Source organism: Cherax quadricarinatus, chromosome 39 (genome assembly GCF_038502225.1).
Source record: "Cherax quadricarinatus isolate ZL_2023a chromosome 39, ASM3850222v1, whole genome shotgun sequence".
Lineage (NCBI taxonomy): Eukaryota > Metazoa > Arthropoda > Malacostraca > Decapoda > Parastacidae > Cherax > Cherax quadricarinatus.
In genome coordinates, this window is record NC_091330.1 from 20,052,782 (window position 1) to 20,067,910 (window position 15,129).

Here is a 15,129-nt window from a genome sequence, read left to right on the forward strand (position 1 = left end):
GACAAACAAAACCAATGACCCATTAGGTCATACAGCACTGACATTCAAGACAAAAACAACTAGATGTGCCTCATCAGATGACTCCAGACTTTCATGCCACAAATTGAAAGTACAATAAATCTTTGTTTCATTTATCAACAGTAGTTTCATAATCAGTGGGGTAGCATTAAACCTGTAGGGGTCATAAAATGCATGGGGAAAGGAAGGCAATCAGATTTGATCCAAAACAGTGAATGATAGGGTCACTTCCCTGGATCAAAAGTACCTCACTGGCATCAGGATACCTCCCTTTAGAGGTCACCCACAATAAATAGCAAGTAGTGGAATAATTATGAGAAAATCAAAACAAACTACATTTCAAAAGAATGGTTGTCCACATTATGGCATATTTTAAGATCAGTTATATATGATCCTTCCCTATATGCATGCATGCAAGCACAAAATGCAATTATAAAAATGCTAGACTTCCTTTATGCAGCTCCTGAGAATAATGGATATCCACTAGGCTTCTTTATAGACCTCAGGTGCCATATGACCCTAATTGGTTTAGTGCTTGGTTTTGATTATAATAATAATAATACAGACCTCAGGAAAGCTTTTGATGCAGTAGACCACAGCATCCTGTCCTTTAGCCCCTCAAGGTGCCTTGACACTGGTGAGGGGCTCTTGATCTAAGGAATTGGATCTGTGCTCTAGTTTCCTCAAATGAGCCTGAATGCCTTCCATCCCCCCCAACAGGCGCTGTATAATCCTACAGGTTTAGCTCTCCCCCATGATTACAATACAATAATAACTGACTCTGCGTTTTCCTCACTTAAACAAATGATCTTCCAAATGCATATCAACAACTTAGACCTGTTCTGTTTGCAGATGACACAACTTTTGTCATCTCCCACCCAAATCCAAGAAACTTGCTCTAAAAATTGACAAAACCTTCCACATGCTGCTTGGGAATAGAGCTACAAATGTTCATCTAGATGTTATTATTAACAGTTCTCCCACTGCAAAACAAAACAAAGGAAAAAACAAGGCACAACACTGTGACTGGAAAAATACACAAATAACCTGCACGTAGGAGAGAGAAAGCTTATGATGATGTTTTGGTCCAACTCTTACCATTCACAAGTCACACTGTGTGACTTGTGAATGGACCAAGTCAGACAGAAATGTCATCATAAAGTTTTTCTCTCTGTATGGGTTATTTACGTAAAACAAAGGAAAAATTTAGGTCTGTTCCTTGAGAGCAACTTGAAATTCAACTCTCACATTCTGCACATGTGTAACAAAAAAGTATCCAAATCAGGTGGCATCCTCTCTAAGATATGTTATTACTTAAATTATACATGTACTACTCTACTCTATCCCTACCTCACCTATGCTATTTGTGCCTGGGGATCCACTACAGCAGATCACCTTAAGCCAATAATAAAAAGTGGCTGTATGAATGATTACCTTGTCCAGTGCCAGGCAACACACTCCCCCACTCCTCAAAAGTCTATACAGTACAAGCAAACTAAGCACTAAACCCATAAAGGCCATACAGTGCTGCAGAGTGGGATGTGCTAAAGAGAGGAATATGCAGAGGTCTGAGACTAGTGTGAGGTAGGAGTGTGCAAGAGGTATGTATAATCAATTATGGTGCAATAAGTTAGTTTCTGTTAAAAAGTCAAAGAGGGAATCTGAATTAAAGGTGGGACTTTCAGTGAGGGGGGAGTCAGGCAAAGTAAGAGCATCATAGAGGTGGAGATATCTGAAGTAAATTTTACGTGCCCACTGATAGATAGGACAATCTGTTAAGAGATGGTGAAATGGCAATTTATTGCAGACCACCTCAGACTCCCATTTTTGATAACTGTTGCAAAATAGCCTGAGAAAGGAATACCTTTGTGCAAAATTGGGAGGGAATGCATCGCTAACCGAGTGGCAGAGTCTGCCTGTTCGTTACCCTGAACATCAATGTTTCCAGGAACCAAAACTGTAGATGCAGGACGAAGGGAAAAGGGAAATCAAATTGCTGGATAGCCTGTAACACACTATAGAAGCCTGAAAAGACTGAATGACAAGGTAGGCATTGGCACAATACATACGATGGCCATGAAAATTGCATACAAATTGGCTGTGAAAATACTGGCAAAGTCTAGTAACTGACCTTGGATAATTCTGCCCAGAAAAACTGCTGCATATGCTATAGTAGGTAACCGAGTTTTCACACATGGAAGTGGTGAAGAGCAAACACGAATTATCGGAACTTACCATACTGGGAGAGAAAGGTAATATGCTGGATGGACATAAAGAGGAGGTAAATAAAGGAAATCCTTTAGAGAGTGAATACAGAGAGGAAAGGGGCATGTGAGGGAAAAGTTCAATAGATAGGAGTAACGAGTGAATGTATGATGATCTGCTTGTTAAGGTAGGGCGAGTGTCTAGCTCCCACTATTCCCCCTTCCTTTCTCCACCCGGCGAGAGGTGACGTGCGGAGCTCCGACCAGTGAATAATCACTTGACTAGCAGCTCCCAACACATCTGTACGTATTCGCCTCTGCTCCTGTCTTAATTTATATTTTGTTTAAAAGCTTCACTTTTGCTTAATTTTGAGACTTAGTTCTTCCTGTCCTGACTTGCATTTTAAAGAGCATTTTGTGTAAATCCTTACCATTTCTTTTCAATACCATACACTTCTTATCATGGAGAGTGATTTATCAAGCGGTAGGTAACTTCTGTCTCTCTTTCTAGCTTGGACTGCCAGCTAGGGTCATCTGCCAACTGAAGAGATTCCTGAATGAGCTAAGGGAGAGAGAGAAAGATCGTGAAGTAGAGAAGGCACGCCTCGAATTAGAAAATAAAAAGTTAACCTTTACAAAGCAGAAATTAGAGGAAGAAGTGATTGAACAGCATACAGCTAGTTCTCATTCCAACACCTAATTTACCTCCCTTCACAGAGGGTGAAGACATAACTTCCTACATTATTAGGTTTGAAAATACCGCTACCCTCTGTGAATGGCCATATGACACCTGGGCTGCCAGGTTAGGCATGTTATTTTCTGGTACCGCATTGAACATGTATGCCTCTTTATCTCAGGATATCATTTGTAATTATAACTTGCTTAACCCTTTGACTGTTTTGGTCGTATATATACGTACGTCTTACGAGCCACCATTTTTGATGTATATATACGTACTCATAAATTCTAGCGGCTTCAAATCAAGCAGGAGAAAGCTGGTAGGCCCACATGTGAGAGAATGGGTCTGTGTGGTCAGTGTGCACCATATAAAAAAAATCCTGCAGCACACAGTGCATAATGAGAAAAAAAAAATCCGACAGTTTTTCTTAATTAAGATGCCGACTTTGTGGTCTATTTTCGTATAGTATTTATGGTTGTATTTTCGTTTTCTTGGTCTCATTTGATAGAATGGAAAACACATTATAGAAATAGAGGTGATTTTAATTGGTTTTACTATGAAAAGAACCTTGAAATGGAGCTCAAATTAGGAGAAATGTTTGATTTTTGCTAATGTTCAAAGGTAAACAAATGATGTCATTTTCCAATAAATGTCCAAGTAGCCATTCTAATATGCAGTCATGAATGGGCTGACATTATTTATACAATTATTACAATATTGCAGTAGTCTGCATAACAGTAAATCTTCTATTTTTTGTTTGAATAAAAATTCAAAATAGAAAGCAAGAGTAATATCAGAGGGGCCTGGAGACCTGACTGATGAACAAAGAAAATGTTATTCTAGAGCCAGGAATGTCTGCACTGTTCATTCTGGACCCTATTTTGAAATTGTCATATTTTTTAATTTTCATGAAATTGGCCAAATTGCAAATTTCTGACCACGTTATTGGGTAGTTGAAATCAGCAAACGGGCAGTTTCTTGTACTCAAGACAGCAAGGGTTACACCAATACATAAAGGTGGTGACCCTACTGATTTAAACAACTATAGGCCAACATCAAACTTACCATTGCTATCCAAAATCTTTGAGAAACTCATGCACATGAGACTATATTCATTTATAACAGCACAAAACATATTCAACCCCTGCCAATTTGGATTCAGGAAAAATAAAAGCACTAATGATGCAATTATAAAAATGCTAGATCTGCTTTACACAGCACTGGAAAATAAGGAATATCCGCTAGGAATTTTTATTGACCTAAGAAAAGCTTTTGACACAGTAGACCACGGCATCCTACTCCACAAACTTGACCATTATGGTATAAGAGGCCATGCGCTTGCATATTTCAAATCCTACCTTACTAATAGGTATCAGTATGTCACCATTAAAGACACAGCATCATCAATACGGCCACTTGATACTGGAGTTCTGCAGAGAAGTGTCCTTGGTCCCCTGCTCTTCCTCATATACATCAATGATCTTCCAAACACATCCCAACACCTGAACCCCATTCTCTTTGCTGACGATACGACTTATGTCATCTCTCACCCTAATCTTGCCACTCTCAACACCATTGTTAACGAGGAGCTGCTCAAAATATCGACTTGGATGACAGCCAATAAACTTACACTTAACACTGAAAAAACTTACTATATTATGTTTGGTAGCAGAGCAGGAGTTGCGCAAATTAACATTAAGATCGACAACACTCTAATTGCCAGATATAATGAGGGCAAATTCCTAGGCCTATACCTCGACAACAACCTGAATTTCAGCACCCATATAAAACACATAACCAAAAAAGTATCCAAAACGGTTGGGATCCTCTCCAAGATACGATACTACGTGCCGCAAAATGCCCTTCTCACATTATACCACTCACTTATTTATCCATACCTCACCTATGCTATTTATGCTTGGGGATCAACTGCAGCAACACATCTAAAGCCAATAATAACCCAACAAAAAGCCGCAGTAAGAATAATCACTAAATCCCATCCCTGGCAACACACCCTCCCCCACTCTTCATAGATCTAAACTTACTCCCTGTTTAGTACATCCACACTTACTACTGTGCAATCTACATCTACAGGACCTTAAATTCCAATATTAACCTTGACCTAAAATGCTTTCTTGATAGTTGTGACAGAACCCACAGGCATAACACCAGACACAAACATCTCTATGACATTCCCCGTGTCCGACTAAACCTTTACAAAAATTCAATGTATGTCAAAGGCCCTAAAATCTGGAACACCCTCCCTGAAAACTCTAGAACTGCAGACATATTCATCACCTTCAAAACTACCATTAGAAAACATCTTATCTCCCTGATACACCCCATCAACTAATTACATGAATACCACCTGGTGGTTCACACTTACACTCACTCACCCATTTGACCATAAACACAGAAATATCAATCTTACTCTTAAAATAATGAATCCTAACTAGTCATAAGTTGGCCTGTGATACTCCAATACTGAAACTATGTATTGTGCGAAAACAAAAGCATTCACATTGCTAAACTCACAAACTAGTATTTAGTCACTTAGCCATAATACCAACTTACCTCATAATTTGTAATACAGTGGACCCCCGCATAACGATTACCTCCGAATGTGACCAATTATGTAAGTGTATTTATGTAAGTGCGTTTGTACATGTATGTTTGGGGGTCTGAAATTGACTAATCTACTTCACAATATTTCTTATGGGAACAAATTCGGTCAGTACTGGCACCTGAACATACTTCTGGAGAGAAAAAATATCGTTAACCGGGGGTCCACTGTATTTTAAAGTTAAGAATTAATCTAAGTCTGCCCGAAATGCCTAGCCATGCTAGGTGTTCTAGTGGCCCCCTCTGTAATTAGTATTTTAAAGCATGTAAACCACACAATATCCAAATTCTGTAAACCCAGCATTGTAATCCTTATAGAGAATAAACTTGATTTGATTTGATTTGATTTGATAGAAAAAATGGAGTTCTAAAGAAACAGCTATGAGTTTGGTCGACTGGAACAATGGAATTAGCCAAAAATTGGGCTCAAATTGTGCAAAATTGCCGATTCGTAAATATTGCCAAGGTCGCTAACTTCGCGAGAGCATAATTCCGTCAGTTTTCCATCACATCCACTGAAGGAAGGAGCATGACATCAGACCTGGTAGCACAAGCTAGTCAGGTCCAACTCACACCCACCCACATCCACTTATGTACGTATTTATCTAACCTATGTTTACTTTCCTGTTAAAAGGGGAAGGCTAATGCGACATGACATCAGTGAATCCCTGGTGTTTGCCACACTATTTGCTCTAGCTGGCGCTCAATTGACCTGGTGCTCCCATAAGGTACTAAGTGGTCCCAGATTTTTTAATACTGTGCACACCAAATGTTAATACCCATTCTCTCGTAACTCAGGCCTATCACCCCAATTTTGAAGGAATAAAAAATAAAATGTTGATCTACGTTTGGAGAGTTACACGAGCAAACGTATATCTACGTTTGGACAGTTTAAGGGTTAGTGTCACCTTTGCACCATTTATAACAATTCTGGTATATTTTTAAATGTTTATACAGTAGTAATGAATATGATATTGTGTATATGGACTTCAGTAAGGCTTTCAATAGAGATCCACATCAGAGGCTACTGAGGAAAATTAAGGCACACAGAAAAGGAAGAGAAATTTTTTCCTGGGTAGAAGCATGGCTGACAAATAGGCAGCAGAGAGTTTACATAAATGGGGAGAAGTCTGAATGGGGGCACATCACAAGTGGTGTTCTGCAGGGGTCAGTGTTGGGCCCATTGTTGTTCACAATTTACATAAATGACATAGATGAGGGAATAAATAGCGACATAAGCAAATTTGCTGATGACACCAAAATAGGCCAGCCAATTCATTCTAATGAGGACACTAGAGCACTCCAGGATGATTCGAATAGACTGATGCAATGGTCAGAGAAGTGACAGATGCAGTTTAACATAGACAAATGCAAAGTTCTAAATGTTGGACAGGAAAATAATCATGCCACATATAAACTAAACAATGTAGATCTTAATACTACTGATTGTGAAAAGGATTTAGGAGTTCTGGTTAGCAGTAATCTAAAACCAAGACAACAGTGCATTAGTGTTTGCAATAAAGCTAACAATCCTTGGCTTCATATCTAGAAGTATAAATAACAGAAGTCCTCAGGTTGTTCTTCAGCTCTATATAACCTTGGTTAGGCCTCATTTAGATTATGCTGCACAGTTCTGGTCACCATATAAGAGAATGGATATAAATGCACTGGAAAATGGACAGAGGAGGATGACAAAGTTGATCTCATATAACAGAAATCTCCTATAAGGACAGACTGAGGGCCCTGAATCTGCACTCTCTTGAAAGGCATAGAATTAGGGGGGATATGATCGAGGTGTATAAATGGAAAACAGGAATAAATAAAGGGGATGTAAATAGTGTGCTGAAAATTTTCAGCCAAGACAAGACTCGCAGCAATGGTTTCTAGTTGGAAAAAATTCAGATTCAGGAAGGATAGAGGAAAGCACTGGTTTGGTAACAGAGTTGTGGATGAGTGGAACAAACTCCTGAGTACAGTTATAAAGGCTAAAACGTTGTGTAGTTTTAAAAATAGGTTAGATAAATACATGAGTGGGTGTAAGCTGGACTTAACTAGCTTGTGCTACTAGGCCTGATGCTGTGCTCCTTCCTTAAGTGGAAGTGACCTAACTAGATGGGTCATTGGGTCATGGGTCATTGACCCATCTAGTCAGGTCACTTCCACTAAAGGAAGGGGGGGGCCTGCTGCAGTGTTCCTTCTTTCTTATGTTTTTATGTGATGTATATTAAAATAAACAGAATAGAGGAAATCAGCTGTAATATACATTTAGGCCACTGTTCAAGGGCTGAATCGTCGTCTCCATGTGCCAGTTCCTCTCGTATTGATCGCTAGATGAGCTGGGGCAAGAAACAGTGGGAGTGTGTATTTAGGTATAAATACATTAGGGCCCCACTTATACGGCGGGTTAGGTTCCAGGCTGTCACCGGAAAGCAGACATCGCCGGAAGGCAGAACTCCATTTTTTTCCCATTTATAAATCCATATAAATGACAGACAACAAGTTTACACTAAATTATATTAAGTTAGTAATAGAACTAGGCATTAAAAACACACAAAGTAAAATACAGTCACAGTAAATTCATTACTTATCTTAAAGTATTTGTAATCTTAATGTAGGGAGAGAGGTGAGTAGTACTTATTTGTAGGAAGTCAGGTGCAGGTAGCCCAGGTGTAGGTAGCACTGGCTCCCCGTCTCATACTTAATATACTATATTTAAAACATCCCAGAGAGGTAAAATGCACATACAGTACACTCATTATTTACCTTAAAATATGTGTAGTCTTAATATAGGAAGAGAGGTGAGTACACTAGTATTTATTCGTATAAAGTCAGTGTAGGTGTAGCCTGGGCTACACCTACCGGCTACCTACACTGTGGCCCAGAGCCATATTATTAACATCGACATGCCTTGTTCACTGAATTTTATCATTTCTAACAACTACCTTTAGATGCCATCATAAACGAAGGTAGAAGTAATGAATAATTCATGCCGAAAATTGTAAACAAAAGCAGAGTGAGGGAGTGGCTGGGCCAAACGCAGATTCATACACGTTTTCTCTGATGGCTGAGCAGAGAAAACGTACTGTTGTCCCTCCACCCGGCTCCACAAGTATTATTATCAGAGCATATAAAATATGCAATAAATGCCAGACAACAAGTTTACACTAACTTATATTAAGTTAGCAATAGAAATAGGCATTAAAAACAAAATAAAAGGTAAGATACACACAGAGTACACTTATTACTTACCTTAAAATATTAATATTAATGTGTGAGAGGTGAGTGGCAGGGTGTTTATTGAATAAAATCAAAATGGCACACCATCATCCTCTAACTTGGCACTTAACCCTTTGAGGGTCGACAGGCCCTCTCCGAAACTCGTTCTCAGGGTCGGCCAAATTTCAAAAAAAAAAAAAATTATTTTTTCTTATGAAAAAATAGAGTTTTTTTTTCTAAACATTATAGGATAAACAAAAAAAATTTACCATCAATACTTACGGAGATATGGATGCATGAAGTTTGCAGAAAATGAGCCGCGTATGGCAACAGCGGCGACTGCCGCTCACCCGGTAAACTTTAGTTTACTTGTATTTGAAGGTTTGTTGTTTTTTTTCACTATTTTATTTTTTCACATAACTTATGTGGCCTATGAGACCAAAGTAAGGTGCAATGTACATATATACACTCGTTGTATACAACACAATAAGCACACAAACATAATTATCAATATATTGTTTACAAAACTTGTTTACAAAAACAAACAATACAAAACATTGTTTATTATTATTGTTCTATAATATATATACCAATATATAGTCACTGAACATATTCCTATTAGTTCTGCAGCTTGTGGAACTCTGAAACATGGTGTCATACACAATGGTGTTTTATCTTTCTCCCTCATTCTATCTCTTTCAATCTGTCTCTCTCTTTCTATCTGTCTGTCTATCTCTGTCTCACAGGTACACATAAATACAAGTATACATAGTATAAATTACCTAGGATAACCCAAGAAATCCAGACAAAGTGCTATACTCTGCTTGAAGATGTGAGTAAAAGTGATGACACAGTCTTGTGGCTCTCTGAGACAGAGAGCTAGATGGATAGACAGATAGACAGGGAGCTTGACAGACAGACAAATAGACAGACAGAAATGTTAGTGTACCAGTACCAGTGTACTAGTGTTCCACCCTCCTCCTCCTCTTCTTCCTCTTCCCCTCTACTCTTCCTCATCTTCCCCCTACTCTTCCTCTCTCCCCCTCTCTACTCATACTCTTCCTCTTCCTCCTCCTCCTCTTCCTCCTCCTCTTCCTCTTCCTCCTACTCTTCCTCTTCCTCCTACTCTTCCTCCTCCTCCTCTTCTTCCTCTTCCTCCTCTTCCTCCTCTTCCTCTTATTCCTCTTCTTCCTACTCTTCCTCTTCCTCCTCCTCCTCTTCTTCCTCTTCCCCCTACTCTTCCTCCTCCTTCTCCTCCTCCTCCATAGTGTAAATTACCAGGAGTCGGCAGCTGTCAAAATGACATATTGTCTCATTACTCACTCCCCCCTCCCGCCTGTCAAAACAATGGGGTCGGATGCTGCTTCCCTTCCTCCATTCTATCTAATTATCTTTCTCCCTCATTCTATCTGTCTTTTTATCTCTGTCTCACAGGTACACATAAATACAAGTATACATAGTATAAATTACCTAGGATAACCCAAGAAACCCAGACAAAGTGCTATACTCTGCTTGAAGATGTGAGTAAAAGTGATGACACAGTCTTGTGGCTCTCTGAGACAGAGAGCTAGATGGATAGACAGGGAGCTTGACAGACAGGCAAATAGACAGACAGAAATGTTAGTATACCAGCAAAAACAAAGGGAGGGAGATGTTTATCTCATCTTTTGGCATCAGCTCTACCCTCATTTACCCTCATCAAACGTCAGCACTTATCAGATGTTATCTCCCCTTATCTTGTTACTGTCATGGGTGAACATTTATTATTACCTATTATTATTATTATGTATTATTATTATGTATTATTATTATTATGTATTATTATTATTATGTATTATTGTTATCATTACGTATTCTTCTTCTTCCTCCTCCTCCTCTTCTTCTTCCTCCTCCTCCTCCTCCTCTTGCCTCCTCCTCCTCTTGCCTCCTCCTCCTCTTGCCTCCTCCTCCTCTTGCCTCCTCCTCCTCTGCCTCCTCCTCCTCTGCCTCCTCCTCCTCCTCCATTCTTGGAACAAGTTTGAAGAGCTTGTAGTTCATAATCACTATCACTATTTATTTATTTATTTATTTATTTCCAATTTGTGCACACATACAGAGGTACAAAAAAAATACAGATAAGAGCAGCATGCCAAAGCCACTTATACTATGCATAGCATTACGGGCTGGCTTAAAATTAACTTAAGATTAACTAAGCAATGATTATTATTATTATTATAATCAAAAAGAAGCGCTAAGCCACAAGGACTATACAGCGCTGCTACTAAGCAATGATGAAATCAGTGATAAAACATTAATGTAAACAGATAACTATAAAGCACAAGTGAGTATTACAAAGACAGGTCATATGGTTGCATTCAGTTAGGTAGTGATTCTGTTAGGTAGTGTATTTAAAAAATAATAAAGTTAGATTGGGTTTTAGGTTTAACATTTATGTGATATAATTGTGAGAAACATTTAAGATATACAATTTATAATGTTCAGTTATTCAGTATTTATTTGGTTTTGGGTGAGTAAGTAATCTTTGAGAAGAGACTTGAATTTATAAACAGGTAGTGTTTCTTTTATATTTACAGGTAATGAATTCCAGATTTTAGGGCCTTTTATGTGCATTGAGTTTTTGCATAGTGTGAGATGGACACGAGGAACATCAAAGAGTGATCTGTGTCTTGTGTTATGGTCATGTGTTCTGTTGAGGTTGGCAAGGAGATGTTTGAGGGGAGGGTTAATATCAGAGTTAAGTGTTCTATGTATGTAATAGGTGCAGTAATAAGTATGGATGTTTTGTATGGTGAGTAGGTTTAGTGTATTGAATATTGGTGGAGTGTGCTGCCTGTAGTGAGAATTTGTTATCATTCTAACTGCAGCCTTTTGTTGGGTAATTAGTGGTCTGAGATGGTTAATTGTTGTTGAGCCCCATGCACAAATTCCATAGGTGAGATAGGGGTAAATAAGAGAGTGATATAGGGCCAGGAGGGCTGACTGTGGAACATAGTACCGTATCTTCGATAGTATGCCTACAGTCTTGGAAATTTTCTTAGAAATTTGATGTATATGTGTATGAAATTTGAGTCTATTATCAAGGTGGATTCCTAAGAATTTTCCCTCTGTTAGTTTTGTGATAGGTGATCCATTTATCATTATGTTAAGAGGGACATCTGTAGCTCTGTTACCAAACTGAATGAAGTAGGTTTTGTCAATGTTTAGTGTAAGTTTGTTAGTCCTCATCCAGGTAGATATTTTCTGTAATTCGGTATTTACAGTATTGGCTAGCGTGACTGGGCTCGGGTGAGAGAAGACGTATGTAGTGTCATCTGCAAATAGTGTGGGTTTGAGTAATTGCGAAGCATTTGGAAGGTCATTTATGTATAGGAGAAAGAGAAGAGGGCCAAGGACACTTCCCTGTGGGACACCAACTGTAATTGGTTGTGCAGAAGAGTTTGCCCCATTTGCGTACACATATTGGCTTCTGTTGCTGAGGTAAGACTTGAGGTAGTTGAGGGAGTGCCCTCTTATACCATAGTGTGACAATTTTACGTGGAGCAAGTCATGGTCAACTGTATCAAAAGCTTTACGTAAGTCAATGAAGATCCCCAGTGGGACTTCTTTTTTCTCTATTGCAGTGTATATATGTTCTAGCATGTGTATAATAGCATCATTAGTATTTTTATTAGGCCTGAATCCAAATTGGCAGGGGTTGAGTATGTTTTGGGAGATAAGGTAGGAGTAGATTCGTTTATGAATTAATTTTTCGAAGATTTTTGAGAGAGGGTGTAAGTTGGATATTGGCCTATAGTTATTCAACTCTGTTTGGTCTCCTCCTTTGTGGATCGGGGTGACCCTTGCTATTTTGAGTACTGTAGGGAAGGTGGAGGATTCAATGGATTTGTTAAAGAGTGTTGCAATGATTGGTGATAGCACTTGTGACACTTTTTTGTATATAAGGGGTGGTAAGGTATTTAAATCTCCTGCCTTGTTTTTTAGTGCGTTGATAATAAGGGAGACTTCGTATGGGTTAGTCGGAGCTAGGAACAGTGTGTTCGGGTAGTTGCCGGTGAGGCAGTCATTTGGTGGGGTATCTGAGCTTGGGATTTTATTGGCAAGGTTTTGTCCTATCATCACCAATGCTCACATCTGAGTCTGGGATTTTGGAAAATAGGAGTTTCCTCTTTGATTCTGGTACAACTGAACGTGAACAAGATGGCCCAGCACCAGAGGTGGAAGGCTGTGGGTTGTCTGGGTTTTCCTCACTATTACCCATATTATGGTCATTAGTTTCGGTCAAAACCTCACCAGAACCTTGAAACTCATCTTCACTGTCACTTCCATCTGTATTAGAACTGTCACTGGGGAACAAAAGTGTCCCAATTCGCCGAGGAGTGAGGAACTTCTTACCACAGGGCACGGTGGAAATTGTGTACTATGATGGCATTCCCACAATGCACCACTGGGTCCCAGATTTTTTTCCTACTGCGCACACCCACCACACAGACCCATTCTCTCACATCTAGGCTTATCAGCCTTTTCCTGTGAGATTTGAGGCCGCTAGAATTTATGCGTACCAGTACGACAAAAACCCCTATGCGTAAGACGTACTAGTACGACCAAAACCCTCAAAGGGTTAAAGCAAGAGGCTTACGACTTCTCTTTTTATTACAGCTAACCTTAGACGCCATCGTCAATGAGAGCCAACTAGTTAACGAAAGAGTAAACGAGAGAGAGAACGAGATACAGAGTTGAGACAATGTAAGAACACAAACTGAACAGGTAGTGGACGATCACTTGGTCAGGCGAAATGCGTATTAATGTGTGTCTACTCTTAGTTCATTCACGTCCATTTGTAAGAGTTCGTAAAACATTTACCTCAATATTTTTTTATTTTAATAATAACCTCACAATACAAATACTCTTACATTGTGCACAAGTTAGTTCAGAATAAACAAACAGCAACACACCATTTTTAGAGTGAATGAAGATAATAATATTAATAATAATAATAATACATGTAATAATAATATTATTATTATTAATAATAATAATAATAATTATTATTATTATTAATTATAAAAAGCACTAAACCCACAAGGGTCGTGAATTGCTATACATAGAGTAAAGGCATACGAAAAGAATATTTTTCTACAGTTACCCCCCAGTGTTTGACTAGAGAAAACGTAATTCTTCTGACACTACCTACACAGCTGCTTTGTAAACAAATCTCATATTTACATCAATTTTTATTCTGAGTGTATGTATCATGTTTAAATGCTATGTAATGGGTTTCATATATAATTTTGAGGAAAATATCATAGATGGATTAATGAAAATGCCTATATTGATGTAAAATAAGACATTTAGTGTGCCCAAGAGTGATTATTATTATGTAGTATTGGCGTCATGAGTAGAGAGAGACTTAGCGATTTTAATGTGTACCTGCACACCAGCACAGTGTGTAAGTATATTTAAGTACAGGTACACATAAGTATAATTATCAGAGTACATATAAAATATGCAGTAACTTTAAAACACTTGAAATTTTGGAAAGTTTCCTGACATAATAGATGTGGTCATGGAAAATGTAAACAAACCGGGTGGGGGGCGCCATATTTGAAAGACCGCTTGCCGTATAGCAAATTTTGGTCATAATTTGACTTTGCCATATTAGCGGAATGCCATAAGGCGAAACGCCATAAAGCGGGGCCTTACTGTACTGGTCAGAGAGCCTGTCGTAAGTCTGAGGCATCGGTAAACGAGTACGTCGCTAAGTGGGGAGAGGCTGTATACAATTCCTTAAAATACAATGTGTAGTCTTAATCTAGGGTGAGAGGTGAGTAGTATTTATCTGTAGAAAGTCCATGTAAGTAGCTGGTAGATGTAGCTATGTAACCCACCTGGCTCCCACGCCTAAACATAATACAGCCTCCCCTCATTTAGCGACGTACTACTTGTTTACCAACACCTCAGACTTACAATGGGCTCTCTGACCATTATTCATACCTAAATATGTATGTTACAGTTGATTTCCTCTATTTTCTTTATTTCAATATACAGTACACTACTGTATAAACATTTAACCCTTTGACTGTCGAAAGGCCCAATCCTGAAGTGTCTCCTGGTGTCGCAAAATATTCGAAAAAAAAAAAATTATTTTTTCTTATGAAAATGTTAAGATTATTTTTCTGATTGTTTTAGTCCCCAAAAAAATTTTTTCCCATCAGTACTTACCGAGATATAGAGGCATGAAGTTTGCAGAAAATGAGCCGCGTATGGCAACAGCGGCGACTGCCGCTCACCCGGTAAACTTTAGTTTACTTGTATTTGAAGGTTTGTTGTTTTTTTTCACTATTTTATTTTTTCACATAACTTATGTGGCCTGTGACACCAAAGTAAGGTGCA